This window comes from Marmota marmota, unplaced genomic scaffold (genome assembly GCF_001458135.2).
Source record: "Marmota marmota marmota unplaced genomic scaffold, marMar, whole genome shotgun sequence".
NCBI lineage: Eukaryota > Metazoa > Chordata > Mammalia > Rodentia > Sciuridae > Marmota > Marmota marmota.
Window position 1 is genome coordinate 61612686 of NW_026000174.1, and position 20684 is coordinate 61633369.

A 20684-nucleotide genomic window follows, 5' to 3' on the forward strand; every position below is an offset into this window, starting at 1 on the left:
GATTAACCCTCTGTTTTAGAAAACATAAGAAGCATTAAGAAGATGCTAGAGTTCATCTATTCCTCCCATGGGTCAGTCACCTTATATCAGAGAAGACATTTGGCGTTTGTTTTTTGAGGATTAGCTAACTTCAGTTAGCATTATCTTCTCCAATGCCACCCATTCACCTGCAAATGCCATGATTCTATTCTCTTTTATTGCTGAGTAAAATTCCATTGTGTATATATGCCCCATTTTTTTTAACCCATTCATCTACTGAGGGGCATTTAGGTTGGTTCCACAGTTTAGCTATTGTGAATTGTGCAGCTATAATATTGATGTGGCTGTGTCCCTGTAATGTGCTGTTTTTAAGTCCTTTGGGTACAGATGGAGGAGAGGGATAGCTGGGTCAAATGGTGGTTCCATTCCCAGTTTAAAGAAGATGCTAGATAATGCTCAAGGTAATCTATGTTTTATATTTCTAGAAATGCTGGAGGCACCAGGATATTGAGATGGGCGTGACATGGTCCCTGGCCTTTTGAAATTTGTATCCAGGTGGAAAAAAACAAGCCACACATGACGGAGAGTGAAAAGAAGGAAGTAGAAAATCAAAAGTGGGATGGAGAACGACTGAGAATAGTAGCCAGGAAGGCAAAGAGTGGGAAGGCCAGAGGGACAGTCTTCTGGGACCTGGACCCTCCACCCAGCAGTCAGGAGCTGCTCAGGAACTTTCTGACAACATCCTAGTCAGTGAAGACCCAGAGGAAAGGGAGGTCCCACTTGGGAGGTCTCATTTTCTATAGTGTTCTGCTTGGTGGAGCCTCAGAACAGCCGGTGGAGACAGGATACAACCAGGGCATTTAGGAGTTTGTGCCCCACACCCAAGAAAGCGTCACCTTGACCTTCTCTAACCACTTTTGTCCCACCATCCTAAATGTGAGAATCTCAGTCCTTCAGTGAATCTCACCATCATGTACATTCACAAGACACTAACTTTAAAAAAAAAAAAAAGGAGCAAATAGCAGAAAGACCAGCAGAGTAGAGGGGAGGGAGCAAGGGGAGGCGGGAGGGGAGGAAAAGGGCAAGTCCTGGGGACTGAATTAGAGCAAATTATATTTCATACCTTTACAATTATGTTGAAATGAACCCTATTGTCATATATAACTAAAGAGAACTAATAAGCCGAGATCCATGGCACACGCCTGCAATCCCAGGGGCTCAGGAGCCTGAGGCAGGAGAACCCTGAGTTCAAAGCCAGCCTCAGCAAAAACAAGGTGCTAAGCAACTCAGTGAGACCCTGAGTTTATAAAATACACAATAGAGCTGGGGATGTGGCTCAGTGGTTGAGTGCCCTTGAGTTCAACCTCCAGTAACCCCCAACCAAAAAAAAAAAAAAAACAACCAATAAAAAGGGGCAAAAAGCCTTAAATGTAGTATATAATATGTAACTATAATTATATTACTATAATTATACTATAATTACTATAATATTACTATAATTATGAATTAATTGTAATTAATATAGTCACATACATAAGCTCTAGATTATTATTTCCAGCATACTCCAATGCACCCATGTCAATTTCATTGAAATATTTGCAGAATTGAAAACTTGGGGCTTAATATATCTCAGGGGGTTACATTTCACGTGAGATGTGCATGATGCTGAGTCAGCCATAAATAGACCTCGGTAGAGGAAAGAAACCATTAAGTGCAGAGCCCAGGGACAGGAAGGAGCTTCCTCTCTTCAAGGAAATGAATGAAGGCCGAGATGGCTGAAGCCAGGCCAGCAGAGAAGCAGGGCCAGTGGCCTTCAGCAAGAGACCAGGAGAGACACACTTGGCATTAAGCAGTTGAGCTCTTACTTGTTTTAGAGTGGAAGGCTGCAAATCATGGGGAGCTGTGGGCTGTCTCAGGGAGACAGCTTAGCCCTTCTATAGGGTTTAGGCTGTGGCTGGGTGACTTGGGGGAGGTCGAAGGGAGCAGAGCTTTACTCTAGATTGGTCACTGCTAGAGAGTGGGTGCGGCTCTTTCCCTGTACATGAAGGCAGAGGATCAGTTGCCTTCAAGTTTGGGCTTCCCCTATAGTCCCCCACTGTAAGAGGCATTGCTGCTGGCTGTGCAGGGGCGTCAACACTGCTTTACAAGAGGCACTAAATAGTCTGCCCTTGTCCAGAATGGCTGAGCACTTGTTGCTCACAAAACTGCCCAAACCTCCAGAAGGCAACAAGCTCATCTTTGTGTGCTTGTGTGCAACTGTATGTCCACCTGGAGACCCTTTGTGCAGAACACCAGGTCAACCCCATTAAGGTTGATGCCAACGAAAAAACTTGGGGCATAGGCATGCCTCTGTGAAACTGACCAAGAGGGAAAGTTCCATAAGGCGGTTGGTTGCAGTTGTGTAGCAGGTGAGGAGCAGGGCAAAGAATCCCCAGGCCGAGTCAATCCTCATGGCTTCATGTGCAGGAATAAAAGAAATGTGGCTCACGTTCCTAAAAAAAAAAAAAAAAAAAAGGAAAAAGGGGCAGCAATTCTACAACTACATATTTGGTGGGTGGTAAGTGACCTTGTTTTTGTCTGTGCTTAACCAAATTACAAAGTAGGCTGTTTTGTTCCATTTTATCAAGGTCTTAGGATAACTCTGTCTGAAGTTTTTATTCTTTGAGAATACTTAGATTGATGCAGCTCACTGGGCTGTGAGCCTCAAGCCCAGCTTGTAACAATACTGCAGTCCAGCTGTCAACACCAGACCAGTTCTGGATGTCAGGGGCTATTTTTCTTTTCACTAGTGGCACAATTATGCATAGAAAGAGATCTGGACTTATCCTAACTGCAGAGCACAGACAATAGATATACAACCAACTCTGACCAAAGTCAATGAGTAGTTAGTACTGGATAACAAAGAGCAATGCCTCCTAGATTAAAAACAAAAACAAAACCAAAAAAACCTTCTAGCTACCACAGTGCCTATTCCTTCTGGCAGTACCCAATCCAGAGCAAATAGGCTTCATTGAATCTTTCCTCAAACTAACCCAAGTCTAAATCCTATCATAAATCCCTCCTGACACTTATGGAGAGGCCCCAAAGTCCGCCATGATGTGCTGCCTTCTCATGGCAACAGGCCCATACACCCAACTGTGTTTGAGTGCAGGCGTTGTCCTGGTGATGGTTGGCTAAAAGACACTGCAAAGAGAGACCATTGCCAAGTTTTAAGCAGAAAAGTGACATGAGGGAGTCTATCCTGTATTTTTTAAAGAGGAGCACCCAAGTTGCTTTGGGCAAGAATGTGGAAGCAGGAGATCCAGATGACGAGAACCTGAATTAAAACAGCGAAAGTAGGCAAGAAGAAGTGAGAACGTCTCTGGAAAATATGACCGGGAACTTGGCAGGGACTACTGAGGAGAAGAATGGTGAGTTTTAAAGAGGGAGGAACCAAAGAGAACCCACTCCCAGATAGGACCGTGAATAAATTAGGCAGGAAACAAGAAGAGAGTAAGTTTGGGGTGTGGTTTGGAAGACGAGAGAAGTCTGGTTTTTAAAATCACTGAATTGACTATGGAGAATGGGAGCAGGGGAAGGAGTGGGGAATGAATGACGAGGAAAGCTACAGCTCACCCCCAAGGGCCTTGAGCACCAGGCTGACACGTTCAGGCTCATCCTGTGATGTAGCTCCACGACTCCCTTCAAATCAGCATTCAGAGAGTTAAGAAGGGAGGAAAGGAAAAATAAGGCAGAATCACGGAGGGTCAGGTCAGTTCCCTTGCCTCAGTCCTAAAGGGGACTAACAGGGTCCCCTTGTCCACATCCAATGCAGACACTTCTGATTATGAGACGCGCCAGAGCTTTACTTTACCTAAAATATATCAGGAAAGCACCCACTTGACATCTCCCGTCTTGGACAGAGTGGCATCTCCTGAGAAGGGTATTTTATTCCGTTTATTCTGTTGGTGTTCCCATCTCCTTCTCCATATGGATTTTTAGTTATCTTTCCATTAATTATAAATTATCTTAGCAAATCAACTTGTAAAGAGAAGAGGTCTGTTCTGGCTCACAGTTTTAGGGGTCTCAGTCCCTGATCAGCTCGGTCCTTTGTTTTGGGAAATCTGGTGGCATCATGACAGGTACACATAGCAGAGCAAAAACCCCTCGCCTTGTGGCTAGGGAGCAAAAGAGAAGAGGAAGGAGCAGGATCTCATCATCCCTTCAAAGCCACGTCCCCAGTGACCTCAGGGTCTCCCAGTTGGCCCCACCTCCTCGGCTCTACAGTCTCCCTCCAAGAGTATCCCATGGGAAACCAAGCCATTAACACACGGACATTCGGGGGACACCTGAGATCCAAACTCTATCAATGGATAACTTCTGTTCACAATTCAAGATCCAGATCACAGCCACCTTCTGATGAAACTATCCTCCATCACTTTCCTCTATCTCATTGCGTTTCATCTTTGCCACAACTGCTCCTCCTCCTCATCTGCTACCATGACTGCTCCTGCCACTGACAGCTACATATCTCTTGAGCATTCACACTGAATTTCTTGCTTTGCGCACAGCAGTTCTTTTAATCCTCATGACAACTGTTGCCCTTTTTTTCCCCCCTCCCTGGTCCTTCTTGAAGGCCCAGCTGAAATCTCCTTCCATCCCTCCCAAGATCTCTCCCAGAATTCATTTTTCCAGAGAGTGTTATTGGAAGCTACATCACATCTTCACAATGAGCAGTGTATAGTTTGTGTTTATCTGCTCTCCTCAACGGTGAGCTTTGATTAGATGCCTTTGTGTCTTTTGAGGTACCTAGAGCTCTGCTGCTCACCTCCACACATCACATCCATCCTCAGAATGATCATGACAGCTCTAAATGATAGGCCGGGCATTACGAAAGGGGTTTCCTTGCAGTGTCCTGTTCAAGAGTTGCCACCATCTTCTGACATCAGTCTCATGACTATCTCCACTGTGTTAGTCAGCTTTCCACTAATACAACAAATACTGGAGATTATCAACTTATAAAGAGAAAAGATTGATTTTTGGCTCAGGTTTAGAGGTTCCAGACCATCACTGGTTGGCCTTATTGTTTTGGGTGAGGAAGCACATTGTGGTGAGTGTTTGTGGTAGAACAAAACTGCATACCTCTTGGCCAGGAAGCAAAAGAGAGAAGGAAGATGGGGTCCCACAATCCCCTTCAAGGTCCCCCATGACCTACATACCTCTCACTAGGCCCTACCTGTGAAAGTTTTCACCACCACCCAATAGCACCACCCTGGGGACCAAGGCTTTAACACACGGGCCTGTGGAGAACATTGCAAATATAAACTGTGGCATCCACTTAACAGAGGAGATTAACTCTTAGAGAGGTGAGCTAGTTTGCTCGTGGTCACAGAGCTAGTAAACTGCTGTATTGAGACTGGAGCCCAAATCTGTCTGATTTGGCTCTGGGGTCCCACTCTTGAATTAGCTCAGCATCACAGATTTGGAGGTTCACATGTAGAAAATCCCTGTTCCACAGGGCTTTTCATCCATTAACTTTTTTAATGTTCTCATGTAGCCTAGGAATTTGACACGTTAACTTCATTTTATAGAGGACCAAACTAAGGTACAAACAATTATCAGTTGATGGATATGATTCAGACCAAGCCCCACAGTTTTACTGCCATGCTAAGCAACAGTATCCCATAAAAGCTACTTAACTTCTTTGAGCCTCAGTTTCCTCTTCTTTGTAAGTAAGTGACCAGGGAAAGTCATTTTTTAAAGAATTAAAGGAAATAATCTTTGTGAAGGTAAATGCTTAATACTTAGTAAGTAGTAGACATTATTATTCTTTTTTAAAAATTCTTTTTAGGTATATATGACAGCAGAATGCATTTTGATTCATTGTACACAAATACAGCACAACTTTCCATTTCTCTGGTTGTACACGATGTAGTGTCACACCATATGTGCGGTCATACATGTACCCAGGGTAATGATGTCTACCTCATTCCACTATCTTTCCTGCCCCCACTCTCCTGCACTTCCTCCCCTTTGCCCTATCAGAGTTCCTCCATTCTTTCCATGCCTTCCCCCCATGATGGATCAGCATCCACTAAACAGAGACAACATTTGGGCATTTGTTTTTTGGGGAATGGCTTACTTCGCTTAGCATGATATTCTCCATCTCCATCCGTTTACTTGCAAATTCCATAATTTTATTCTCTTTTAATGCTGAGTAATATTCTATTGTGCATATAAACCACATTGTGTATCTATAATTCCTAAATAAAATAGGAATTACTGTACTAACCCACCTTAGGATGTGTTAAGGTTAAGTGAAAATTTATTAAATATCTTTAAGTGCTGGCGACCTGCTTCAAGACCAGTAAGAGTCAGAAGGATACCTGCTTGTATCAACCAGACAAGAAGATAAAATTGTCCTATATGTTCCAGAGTTATTTGACTTTCAATTGCCTTTTCCTCTCAGAATTCAAAATTGGTACCAGTATGATATCACCAGTATCCTGAGGAAGCATCTCTTATGTATACCAGGTTTGCTGCTATAATAGTTGAAACATTGACAATGCTTGGGGTCACCCAGAAGGTCAGGGAGCTCCCACCAACCCTATGGGACCACTTTCCTCAACCACCATCATCTTGGATACTTCCCTGTGCTCCTAAAATTGGTTCTTAAACTTTGCACCTTCCGGGGCCCCCATTGGACTAGGTTCTGCTTGCCCTGTGGTTCCAAGGTGAGAGTGTGGTTTACACCTTTATTTTATTCTTGGAGTAAGTTCCCATACTCTGGAGTCAAATTGTAATGAGGCCTATGTTCCTGGAACCTTACAAAACTGAACTGCTGCCCCAATATTCTTTCCTGGGGTCAGGAAGTCCTCTGGCTTACTTGAGCCAAACAAAATTTTCGAGGCAAATATCTTCTGATTATGTGGATGCAGGTGAGACAGGATTAGGGGAAAGTAACCAAGATTTCCAAACGTAAGTATCACAAAGCATCCACTGAAAACTGTGGCTCACAAATCAATGACCACACTTTTAAATATATTTAACACCATGAGATATATGTATATACATATATATGCATATAATATATAATAATATATACTATATAAAAATATACATATAATATATACATATATATATATTTAAACCATACAAAAATGTCATGTTTTGTGAGTCAATAATGATTGGATATGGGCAATATTATATGATCGACTTTATATTTAACTGAAAGTTTCACAAAACAATACTTACATATATTTCATACAAAGCACTGTTTTCTTTTCCTGTAGCATTTTAAAAGGATGTTGACCACAACCCAATGTATTTCACAATCTACAAATAGATCAAGCCTTGTTTAAAAACAACTCAGACTTAGACCAAGCATAAGAGAGAACTTTGAGTATTTTGGGAAAAGGCAATGATATCATGAATTTTATAACAATTGCAAAAAAAAAAGTATTCCAATTTCCAAGTTAAATCAGATGTCCCAGGGTCAGTGACAATTCTGTCTTCTCTGTTGATCCATCCTTTCATGCCAAGACCACCAGTGATACATCTGTATCTGAACAAAGTTGGTACCTTCGTAACAAGGAGGGCAGCCCAATATAGGGACACACTTGATGAACCGTGGTACTTCTCAGCAAGAGGGTGTTAGTAAGGGGACTGTTAAGGATTTGAGCTTGTATTGGCTGATTTGGAGGAGGGATTGAGCCAATTTTGTGTTTGGGTATCTTGTTATCTAGATGGCAGAAAGAACAGAGAGGGCTAACCCTTTCATTAGTACAGTAATGATATATTAGTCACATTTGGTTGTTTTAAAGTTTTGGACAATTCTTGTCATTGTGCCCTCTGATCAACCTGGGGCTTGGTGGCCATTTCAGTGGCTCTCTAGTTCCCCTGTCCTCTGAAGTTTCCCTTCTTGAAGGACCTGAAACCATAGCTTATCCCCAGAGCAACAGCCCTCACCTGCGAGGGTGCCCACCCAGGTCCCAGTAATAACTCTACTATTGAGTTCTGAGCCAGCCTGGCTCAAGAGATGGCCAGCAAGGTTGATCATTGATGTTAGCCTGATGCTGGTTGTCAGAACCTTGCCTTCTCACCCTGACCCACTCACTGGCCACTGGAGTGTACTAGGACAGAGGGTTCTATGCTGTTGATCCAGGGTGGGCTAGGAAAAATGGAAACATTCCCACATGGTTGCTCAACAGCACCCCACCTGAGGCAGTAAAGAATCTAACAGCCCATACTGAAGTAGGCCTGATACGCTGGCTGGACCCCACTGGGCACTTCATAGAGTTTCAGTGGACTTTCTTCATAGAATATCTTCTTCAGGAGTCCAGAGTTCTGGTCCCTCATGAAACCCACCAAGAGTCTGGCTACCAGACAGTTGAAGAAATCCTGAAAGGGGAATACCTGAGCTACATCTAGTTCTAGGTCACCACTGACACACACCTTGGGGTCACAGGAGAACATTAATAGGTACAAGTAGGAGGGATGTTCAATCTTAGGTTCTGGTGAGCAGGTTCAGGTTGCAGGGGCTAGAGAGCCCTTCAAGGAGGAAACCCATGGGTGCCATGCTGTACTGCTCCTGGGTGGCACACATAGTCTAGCAGCACTGCAAGGAGAGCCAGCACTGACAGCCACACTGCTGGCCATCAGGGCTGAGCTTGCTCACAGTCTTCAATGTGCTGTGCAGAGCCCTGGCTCTGTAGTTTTCTGGGCACGAGGTGTTGTCAATGAGCAGGTTCAAGGAATGCAGGATGCTCAGTGTCTGCTTGAACATGGTCTCACGTTCCTGAAAGATGACCTTAAATGTGAAGTCATAAGGGCTGCCCTCTTTGCATGGCCTCAGACTCCATCAGCTCTGGTCTGCCGATGGCCACCAGTCTGTTGCCAATGCCCTCTTGCTACTCCTGTGAAGTGGTTCTCTGGCTGAGTGTCTTGGAGCTTCCTGTGTTCTGTGTGTAGTTCTGGAAGAACTGGCTCTTTGCCTGCCGCAGGAAGCCTCTTTTCCAAGATTGACCACATGAAAGAACATAGCCAAGGAGGCCACTGTGAGTTTGCTCTTCTCTCTGGCCTGACTATCCACCAGTTCCCACCTCACTCGGTCCTCCTGTGTCACGGTAGACCTGCCTCTACATGGCTGAGGATGTGTGTACCATGCCTGAGCTCAAGCACCTCTGCCAGGTACTCAGTCTTGTGGGCAGGGTTGGTTTCCTGTGGTCACTGAGCATCAGCACTTGCTGCTGGGAGGCAGACCAGAAGTCAGGGTTCTCATGGAACTTCACAGAACATGTGCTGAGGTGGATCTGCACCCTGCATGTGACCATCTACGACTCCAGGTTGTCTGCCTTAACATTCTGGAAGTCAGCAGAGAACTTGCCACTGAAGCTGAGGAGGAAGAACTCCGCATGGATGGAGACTGCCCAGGGGTTGGTGTAAGTATCAGTGCGCTCTGCATCAGTGTCCATGATCCACACTGTCTGTCTGCAACACCACGTCTGCGTGGTTTGGAAGGAGGGACCCACCATCCTTTGGCCCAGCTCCACTTTGTGCAGGCTGTTCCAGCTGCCTCCTGGCAGTGTCCTCAGCACCTGCAAGTTCCATGCCTGCTTTCAGTCTTGGAAACCTGTTCTCATCTTGCCACCCCCCGTGGAGAGCAAGACCTATAAATGAGCAAGGCACAAGGGCATGGCTGGAGGAGAGGTTTGCTTTGGCATCTGCCCTTAGCTTCTCTGTGGCCAGGGGTGCCGAAATCTGTGACCTGGAAGCTAAACTATGCTTAGCCACAGGGTGGTGATTCCGCCCTCCTCAGTGAGCAGTCCCCTCCCAGGCTGCTCTCCAGAGCAGAGAATAGCAAGGACATCTTTTATCAGAGGCACACAGGGAATTGAAACTGGGACAGATTCCAGGCTTTGGGTTGTACCAAGGAGGGCTGATGACAGGCATATGGCCCATGGGCCCTCTGGACTCAGGTCTATGGAGAACAACAACCTAACATCTGCATTTATGAAGCACTTGATATTTCAGTCTCTCACTTGCTCCTTACCGGAGCCTGTAAGCAGGGTCATACTACTGCAATTGGAAAATGTAAGGTTCAAGATCAGGCCCTGAACTGGCCAGGAACAAGCTCACGTCCCAGGCCTGGAAGTCTGGGACCCCCTCCTCCCCGATGGGCTAGGCTGGGAGACATGGGGGCTGGGGGTTACCCTCACTCTTGATTTCCCTGTGGTCCTGCAGCGGCTATTTCAGAAGGGGACTCAGGGCTGCTCTAAGAAGTGAGGGTGGCTGTGCTAATGCTCCAGAGCCCTGGTGCACCAGGAATGCATCCCACCACGTTACACACCTTACAGTGCGGAGCCCAAGGATTTTCCCCCTGTTCCTTCCCCCTGGAGCCCTCTGGGAGCTCTTCCTTTGCCTGAGACTAACAACTGCTCTAAGCGAGACCCTGGTCTCAGTGCTTGATGCCATTTTAACCCCTTATCATTCAGGAACCGAGACCCAGAGAAGACAAAGTGCCCAAGGTCCCTGAACACCACAGAGACAGTATCTGAATCCAAGTTCATTTGACATCACCAAGGGCAGTTTCCATTCCCTGATCTCTATCTGGTATTTCTCCTACCTGGTATTTCATTATCAGGATCTTGCTTTCTATCTCTCCCAGGGCTTTGGCAGATAATGGCTCTTGGAAAGGGCATATGGAGTTACTCCTGGCTAGGTCTGGTTGCAGCCTATGTGGGAGCAGAGGTCTTCACTTCCCACCACATTTGGGGAGAAGCCTGGATTGGAATCTGGGCTCTATTATTTAACAAGAAGCCTCCTACTCTCCTGACTTTTACCACAATCCCTCCTCCCTCCCAGGTACAGGATGAGAACAGTACAAACCTTTTCAAGCTTGATCTGTTGAATGTCTGAATGCCCCGAGGTATGCCTGGCACACAGCACGGTGTTCTTTCAGTAAAGTGGGATTTGACTTGCACTCAGATTTGTCTAAACCCCAGGCCTGGTGCTCTTTCAATCCAAAGGCTCCTTTTGATCTGTATTTTTATTTAAAAGTAGATATTTTAATTATTCCTTTATTCAATAGTTTTATTGGACTATCCTAAGGTCACTTGGGATGGTTATTTGCTGTAATCTGGGAAAAACAAGGGTTTCTCCTTCTCAAATTCCTTCCTATGGAGAGACAGGATGGAAGGATGTACACCCACCTGTTCACAGAGGTTATCTCTTCTCCTTGACATCCTGCCCAGGCCCCTAAGAAAAAGCACCTCATTACAAACCCAAAGGAGTCTGGAAATTCGTCATATTTGGTTAGATCTCTTTCCTAGCACCTAGGGCTGGTTTGTGGGCATTTCTTAGCTGTGGATGAAAGAGAAAATAAACATGTTTTGGCTGAATGGTGGCTAAACATTTGCTGACTTGGATCAGATGCCGGCAGGAGGAGGGCGAGGAGAGCTGTGAGGATGTTTTGTTACCAGCCCTGGGCAGCACAGGCTGAGGCCAAGAGGTTAGGACGGGTCAACTGGTGCCCAGCACTCACATCCCCCAATTGTTCTGAGGCAGCGTAAGGAATACACAGGCAGGCCAGCCTGCAGAATCAGACACTGTGGCCCCCAGCAACCAACCTTGGAGAAGAAGGATGACTTCCTTTCATGAAGGCATAAACAAGACCTTTCAGCTACTAACTTTTAAAAATTACAACAAGTGCTTGCTGTGGAAAATTAGAAGGGTGAGTTCCACCTCTATGGATACCTATAAATACACACAATTTATAAAAATAACAAATAGATGGGGGAAGCCAGTGGAGTAGAGGAAGGGGAATGGGATGGGTGGGGGAAAAGTGGGGGGCAGGTACTGGGGACAGAAATGGAGCAAATTATATTCCATGCATGTATGATTATGTCAAAATGAACCTCACTATTACTTATAGCTATAATGTACTAATAAAAACATTTTAAAAAGAGTAAAGAGTTTATATAAAGTGAAAAAGATCTCCTTCAGCCAGCTGTGTTCCTCAGAGATAACTTCTGTGAACAGGTGGGTGTACATCCTTCCAGAGGTTTCCATAAGTGCAGGCGTGCACCCAGACACTTGTACACACATTACTCGACACAAATGATACCAGGCCATGTGCGCTTTTATCCACCCAGAAACTGATTCCCAGAGAAAGGAAATGCTGTGCACAAAATCATACAAAGATAGACCGTAGCAAGGACCTAGGTCCCTGTCTCTTGCACCCTGCCTCATTCTCTTGGGCTGTGCTCCTTTGAATTGAGCATCCTGGGGGACACAAATACACTTATTCTGGCAGACAGATAGGGGAAAGAGTTGCAGGTTCAACCAATCACAACTAGCAAAGGGTGCCGAGGGGCTTCCTAAGGTTACTGGCTAGATATTTGCTTTGCACTTAGGGGCCTCATTTTATACTCGCCTGCTTGGGAAGGAATAGGTGAATGATTAAATAAGGATACAAAGTGGTCTTTTAAAAATATTTTAACCTTTATTTTTTACTGTATTTTTTTAAATTGGTATATTATAGTTGTACATAATTGTGGGATTTGTTGGTACATATTTCTATATGCACAAAATATAATAAGACAAAGTGATCTTAAATGATACTCAAAGGAAGGAACTCTTTCAGTTGGAGCACAATGCTTTTTAAAAAAATTTTTTTTTCTAATTAGTTTTACATGACAGCAGAATGCATTTCAACTCATTGTACACACATAGAACATGATTTCTCTTTCTTCTGGCTGTACACGATGCAAAGTCACACCATTTGTGCTATCTACATGTGCATAGGATAATAATGACTGTCTCATTCCACCATCTTTCCCAACCCCATACCCCCTTCCCTCCCCTCACTCTCTTCTGCCCACTCTAAAGTTCCTCCATTCTCCCTTAGCCCCTTCCCCTATTATGGATCAGCATCTGCATATCAGAGAAAACATTTGTCCTTTGGTTTTAGGGAACTGGCTCATTTCACTTAGCATTATAGTCTCCAGTTTCATTCATTTACTGGAAAATGCCATAATTTCATTCTTCTTTATGGCAGAGTAATATCCCATTGTGTATAGGTACCACATTTTCTTTATCCATTCATCTGTTGAAGGGCACCTAGGTTGGTTTCATAGCCTAGCTATTGTGAATTGAGCTGCTGTAAACATTGATGTGGCTGCATCGTTGTAATATGCTGATTTTAAGTCTTTGGGGGTATAAATCGAGAAGCGGGATGGCTGGATCAAATGGTGTTTTCATTCCAAGCTTTCTGAAGAATCTCCACACTGCTTTCCATGGTGGTTGCACCAATTTGCAGTCCCACCAGCAATATACGAGTGTACCTTTCCCCCCACATGCTTGTCAACATTTATTGTTGTTTGTATTCTTGATAATTGCCAGTCTGACTGGGTAAGATGAAATCTTAGAGTAGTTTTGATTTGCCTTTCTCAAATTGCTAGAAATGTTGAATATATTTTCATATATTTATTTGTTGATCAGTTGTATTTCTTCTTCTGTGAAGTGTCTATTCAGTTCCTTTGCCCATTCATTGATTGGGTTATTGGGTTTTTTGGTGTTAAGTTTTTTGAGTTCTTTATATATCCTGGAGATTAGTGCTCTATCTGATGTTCATGTGGTAAAGATTTTCTCCCATTTTGTAGGCGCCCTCTTCATGTTATTGATTGTTTCCTTGGCTGAGAAGAAGCTTTTTAGTTTGAGTCCATCCCATTTATTGATTCTTGATTGCATTTCTTGTGCTTTAAGAGTCATGTTAAGGAAGTCAGGTCCTAAGCTGAAACAATAAAGATTTGGGCCTACTTTTTCCTCTATAAGGGGCAGGGTCTCTGGTTCAATTCCTAGGTCCTTGATCCACCTTGATTTGAATTTTGTGCAGGGTGAGAGATAGGGTTCTAATTTCATTTTTGCTGTGTATGGCTTTCCAGTTTTCCCAGAACCATTTGTTGAAGAGACTGTCTTTTCTCCAAAGTATATTTTTAGTGCCTTTGTCTAGTATGAAATACCTGTATTTATGTGGGTTAGTCTTTGTGTTCTCTATTCTGTACCATTGGTCTACCAGTCTGTTTGGGTGCCAATACCATGCTGTTTTTGTGACTATTGCTCTGTAGTATAGTTTAAGGTCTGGTATTGTGATGCCTTCACTCTTCTTGCTAAGGATTGCTTAGGCTATTCTGGGTCTCTTATTTTTCCAAATGAATTTTATGATTGCTTTTTCTATTTCTATGAAGAATGACATTGGGATTTTGATAGGACAATGTTACTAATTGCAGCATTACCATCTGCATATTTTAAAAATCAGGACCCCATAAAAGGGGAAGAAGTAATAACAAAAAGGGAAGAAGCAGAGAGCTGGGGTTTGGGAGAATTCAGCAGAACTGGGTTTGGGATATAGTCCTCCTTCTAGTGGCTCTATGACCTTGGACAAAAGTTTTCATCTTCTTGAGCTTTTCATTTGTAGGCATCTATGAACGTAAGGAGGAGAAAAGGAACAAAGGGCAATTTAACTGGAATTAATTTATTCAGGATTATACCAATTAAAGCTCAAGCAGGCTTAGGAGTTTGAGGGACTTTTAGTCCAGGAAACTAATAGTTCAATGTCAAAGGCAACTCCTCTCAGCTTCTCAGGAGACTGAGGAAGGAGGATCCGCAAGTTAGAGGTCAGCCTTAGTAATTCAGTATGACCCTGTCTCAACATTAAGAAAGAAAGAAAGAAAGAAAGAAAGAAAGAAAGAAAGAAAGAAAGAAAGAAAGAAAGAAAGAAAGAAAAACAGAGGGGTGTGTGTGAGGGGGCAGTCCTGAGGATACCACTCAGTAGTAGAGTGCTTACCTAGCATGCTTGAGGCCCAGAGTTCAATCCTCAATGCTAAAGAAGGAAAAAAAAAAGTAACTCCCTAGATCTTGAATCCAAGAAGAGATCTTGAGGAATTTCTCAGTTAACTTCTAAATAACTCATGTTCCCTATGTGTGCACTCTACCCCAATGTATCACCCGACCAAGGAAACTACAAACTTAAAGAAACAGCTATGGCTATAACAATTAAGTGATTATCTCAAAACAGCTAGTAGAGAAGATTTTCAATGTTTTCAACACAAAGAAATGATATATGTCTGAGGTGACCAATATGCCAATTACCCACCTGATCATTATACATTGTATACATGTATAGAAATGTCACACTATACCCCGTAAATAGTTACAAGTACTACATGTCAATTAAAAATAAAAACATATTAAGGAAGAATTTAAAAACCTACCAGGTCCCTCACTCTTCTATCTAAAGTCACCTGGGAGTCCCTGCTGCCTGAAGTCTCCCTGCCTTTTTTTATGATACTTTTCCTTAAGGATTCATCATGGGTCTGCCTCACTTGATAATGGACGTACACATTCTCTGTTTCTTGGTTTTGAGAAGATTCAGAACCATCAAAATGAGGAAAGCTGGGAAGGAGAAACAGAGACAACCCTTGCTGTGGTGTGGATATGAAGGAGGTGCCCCTGAAAGGTCATGTGCAAGAAATTCAGAGGTGAAATAATTGGGTTATGAGAGCCTTAACCTAACCAGTGCATTAATCTAGTGGCAAAATAATTGACTAAAACAGCCCTGATCTTCATCACTGTGTTCTCAAAATGCATAATTGATATCTCATCTTCCCTGGAAGATTGCTGTAAACACCCAGCAGGTGTCTATACCTCCTAAAAGACAAATGGGGTCTTGATGGCCCCAGAAAAAAAATTCAGGGTTCGTTTTGCTTATGGTATTTATTTCCAGTTAAACCTATTAAAATTGAATTTCTGAGTTTCATTGAATCAGAGCTGTAGAAAATGAGTTCTGAGAACCCAGCTACCTACAACCCACAGAACTTGTGTCACATTCACATGACATAATTACTCCATTGTCTCCATGTGAAACGAAACTCTCCAGACTGAAGGAATCTCTGAAATAAAAGGGTTTAGTGAGCCATTACAGATACCAGCAAGAAAAGGTCAAAATCCCAGCAACTCAGGAGGCTGAAGCAGGAGGATTCCAAGTTCAAGGCCAGCCTGGGCAACTTAGCAAGATCCTGTCTCAAAATACAAAGGGCTGAGAATGTGGCTTAGTGGTACAGTGCCTCTGAGTTCAATCCCCAGTAATGCACGTAAACACACACATAAATACACACACACACACACACACATGCATAAACAAATCAGGTCCATGGATGAGCTCTGCATGTCTAGTAGCAAGGCTGGTTAGCAGTTGGGAATAAGCCCACTAGACCTAAAAACCAGAGCATTTTTATAAGAAAAATCTGGGGAAAGAAAATATAAATTATTTACATTGAACCTACACTGGCTATACAAAAGAAGGGCAGGATAAGGAAAAACGGAGAACGCTTTAGGACAGGAGTGCACAGGAAGAAGTCCTGTTGCTTCTGTCTTCGTTGGGATTAACAGTCAAGAAAGTTGTAACTGACAAAGTGGTGCCTGGAGGTGAGCCACTGGAGATTGAGCCATGGTTTCAACGAATATTTAAGAACATGGAACAGGCTTTTGTCTGGTTTTCTCCTGTGGCTGCTGGTTAACTTCCCATATCTCTTCTCCCCTCTACATTCTGGCTTTTGTCATTAAATGTAAAGCATCTTAGAATTTTTTTTTTAATGAAGCAAAACTTTACTATTCCAGGAGAACCTTTGCTGACAGATGGCTTGATGATCATCATAAAAGTTTCCAAAATACCCATCAAATCTTCAGTGAAAAGCCTCCATCGCAAGATTGTGTGAATTCCTTGCCTTACCTTGCTTCTCCCACGAGCCTGTTGTGTTGTGATCTTTGCACACTTTCTATCAAGACCTTCCCTCTCTCCACTGAAGAGACTGCCTTAGACCAAATTTCCATTTCCACAAATTCTAACCTGATCCTCCAAGACACTGCCACCTGTCCACTGAGATGCTGTTCCCCTTGTCTCATCAACAGTTCGCCTTGGTGATAGTTCGGGAAAGGACATCAAACGGTCCCTAGGAAATTCTGTGGCACAGCTAGGTTTAAATATTGGATAAAACTAGATCCAAATTGCTGAGCCTAGTGCTCAAGGTCTCCAGCTGTCTGACGTTTGCCTCACCTTCAAGTCAATTGCTCATCTACACTGTTACAAACCACATAAACTACGCTGTTCTCTTGTATTTTATCAGCTTTGTGCTTTCATTCATGCTTTGCACTCGCTCTGTTCATTCTTTCACATTCTCAGCATCTTTTTGTTACCTGTGTTGTATCTGGTCTCCAAAGATAGCCCCCAGCAAACCACCCATCCAGGACTGTTTTCCTGAGAAGACCTGGCCCACAGTGAATCTGCCCTGGTCCTGTGACTCACTTTAACTACTTTAAAATGGTGGGCATGAAGCTATCTCTGTACCTAAGAAGACCTAGAAGCTCACACTTCTGGGAATTTGATCTATTCAGTTACTCTGCTGGAGAGCGAGAGATCATAAGACTGGAAAAAAAGAAGAGCCCGACTCTGCCCTCATCTTGCCTTGCCTCAGCCTTCATGTTTACCTCACTTAAGTCTAGAGGACAATGTAAGCAAGTCATTCTGGACATTAAGACCCAGCTGAGCTCCTGGACAATGTGCCACGGATCAAAAATGGCCAACAGCTGAGTCCATTCAGATCACAGAAGAGCGAGGTATAAAGGACTGTTGTTTTAGACTGCCAAAATTTGCTGGTTTGTTTTTATGGCCCTAGAGATTGAACTCAGGATCTTGCACATGCTGAACTTGTGCTCTACCATTGAGTTACACACACAGCACCTAGACCACCAACTTGCTTGATGACTTGCTGTGCTGCAATAGATTACCAAATACCCATTTTCAAAGCCTCCTTCAAGAGCTACTTCTTTAAGAAGCTCCCCCTGTCTTCCCTTCCACAGCTGGAGGTGGGAACTACTTTGTTCCCTGCCAAAGTCAAACAGAGACACTCACCTTCCCTCCTGGAATCTCCTATTATTTCCTGGCCTCCTCCTGAAAAGCATTCCATCAACTCAATGTTTTATGGCCAATGAGCCTTTTTTAGGAGAGACTGGAAATTTATAAATTCCTTTTCATTAAGGGCCAGAAGAATTTGTGCTGTAGAGCTACCTAAAGCAAATCAAATGTGCTGCCTACAGAGAGTAGCCCTGACCACCCAGGAAGGGGATCACAGCTTCTGATGGTGACAGCTGCTCAAGTGATGGTTTATCTAATGGAAACAGAGATAACTATTGAGAAAATGTGGAAGTCTGACCGCAGGGTTAAAAAAGTGGAGGGGAGTCCACTCAACCTTTTTGGCTTATGGTACAGCTTTTGGACTAAATTGTTACCCACCATCATACTTTCTGCCTATTTTGGAAAAAAAAAAAAAAAAAAAAAAGTAGTGACCATAAGGTAAAAGGCTCCCCTAGTGGGGAGCAGCTGATTTTATTCTGAAAGGTGGGAGTGCCACACTGCATCCTCCTCAATGACCAGCAGAGGGCAGTGTAGACACAAGAGTTGCCTCCCGGAGATGCTCCTTTCTCCAGGAAGTTTTAAGCAGCAGACAGGCACATGGCTTTGCCAGCTGTTTTGGAGATGGAATGACTCTGTTTGGCTGTAACATGATATGCACATGGGACAAATCTCCTCTTCCTTGATCAGAGCACTTCCTGTCTGGCATGTCCGATGTATCTGCAAGTGGCGCGATCCTGTGTCCCTTCAACTTCTGCCTGCCTCAGCTATACCACAAGCTTACCATACAACCTGGTGCTTTATGGGGAAAGAACAAATAAACCAGTGCACTCATTCATTAGGCAAAGTCCCTGTGAAGATCAATCTGGCTACTTGTGCAAGAGCCATGACTTTATTCACACTCTCCTAATTTAACCTGGTTGTTTTCAGGTCTGGGGCTCATCCTGAAAGTATGATTCAAAGGGAAGAAAAATATTCACATTAAAAACATTTAGAGTTGCATTAAGTGTGGCACACTGCTCATGTATCCCCCTGCAAGAGAGAAACTGAGGAGTGAAGTTTGCTGACGGCCTTCAGCTGCTGCCTACGTGGGATCTGCGACAGCATTTGCTCCCCAAGCTTCTTCTAGAAGACTGGAAGAAGCTTCTCTTAGAAACAGCTCTCAGCTAAAGCTTGGAGGATGAACAGGACTTGCTCAGACACCGAGTGCATAGATAAGGGTTCTAACAGCAGCGTCAGTCACAAGCTAGTCTGGACGCAGGGTTCCCTTCTCTACCTTGGGTTATGCTTTCACGGGATCCATCTTTCCCACAAACGATCTACAAAGGTTCCCGCATCCTGAATCTGTCAAAGACCTCTTGTAAATCCCCTGGATTCTTAGAATAGGCTTGGTAAGTGTCAGTATAATGAACAAGGCCATCTGTCATCGCCTGGATGAGTTGAATAAAGAGAAAAAGGAAGGATAGACTTTGAACACTGGAGAATCTAGGCCAGCAGAAAAACTTATCAATTCGGCTTTGGCACAAATATCTCAGGTTCCAGGTAGAGAACTGTCATTCCTACTTGCTTTCCTGTCCAGAGGAGGATGATTAAAACTAGGCTACCTGTCCTCCAGTACCTCACACTTCAGTGGGTCCTTGGTTTACATGAAAACGGGCACCAGATGCTATGGGAGCCCAAAGGATAGGATCAGAACATGGGGAGAGGACAGTAGAGCATTCTGGAAATTAATCCATAGACTCTGGAGTCTTCCAGTATTGGATTCTATCTACAGCACATTCACCAGGTGGTGTCTGCTTGAACAGCTTGAGTTACAGGAAAATCACTGTCTTTGAACACAACCCAGTTCTGCTGGTAGGAATTGGTCTCCTGATGACTTCACATTCCAATATCAGATTTGGAGACACAGAAAAATTCTACCTCTAATTTCCATCTCACCAAGCTTCCAGTGGTTGAAGAATAAACAATCTCTTATGTAATAATAATTATTATTATTTATCCAACCCCTACTATATATGAACTACTGCTAGACACTTAAGATGGTATCCAATTTAATCTTTGTAACCTCCTGGTGAGAAAGGTCCTGGTGTTCTCACTTTTGAGTTGATGACACTGAGGCTTAGAGGAAACGAGGAACTTGTAATTAGTAAATGATGGGATTGTGGTCACATCTGGGTTTGTGTGGCTTCACACCTTGTACTCTCTACGCTGTCACTCTCCATGTCTAGGATAATTAAAGTTGGAGAAAAGTGATATGGAGGGGGAAGATCTTTGAAAGGAAAGAACACATTTTAGCTGTTGAGGAAGATGTGAGGTTAAAAAGAATTTGTGTTATTTTTGCAATTGAACTTGACTTCCTTTGAGTCTAGGATGAGAAAGCCATTGGATTTAGAAGGTTGGTGGAGGAAGTGGAGACATGTGTGGCGCCTGAGCCCCTCGCACTTCTGTTGTTAGCATCATTGTTCCACGTCAGATCTGGAGTCAGACTCGGGGTCTGAATCCTGGCTTGGCCGCTTGTCAGCTGTGAGCCCAGAGGTAGCTTACTTAACTTCCTTTGCCTCAGTGTCCCGATCTATAAAATGGGGAACATAATCGCACTTGCTGTTGTAAGCATCAAACAAGAATATACACTCAAAAGGATATTTAGCACATGGTAAACCCACTATAAATGTCAGCTATGATGACTGCCACCTCCCCAAGGTAGTGTCAGAGTTAGGTGGGGTTGAGAACTGAAGTGCAGTGCTTTAACTGGGGGGGG

The 20684-nt window shown here is 43.7% G+C and overlaps 1 long non-coding RNA gene across 1 annotated transcript in view; it reads left to right on the forward strand.

The window, feature by feature from the left end:
* Window positions 1–11524: 11524 nt before the first annotated feature.
* LOC125612119 overlaps window positions 11525–20684 on the forward strand; it is a 14274-nt gene continuing 5114 nt past the window's right edge. The window contains exon 1 of the long non-coding RNA XR_007342440.1: window positions 11525–11689. This is a non-coding gene — a long non-coding RNA (uncharacterized LOC125612119). The remainder of the gene's footprint in view (window positions 11690–20684) is intronic.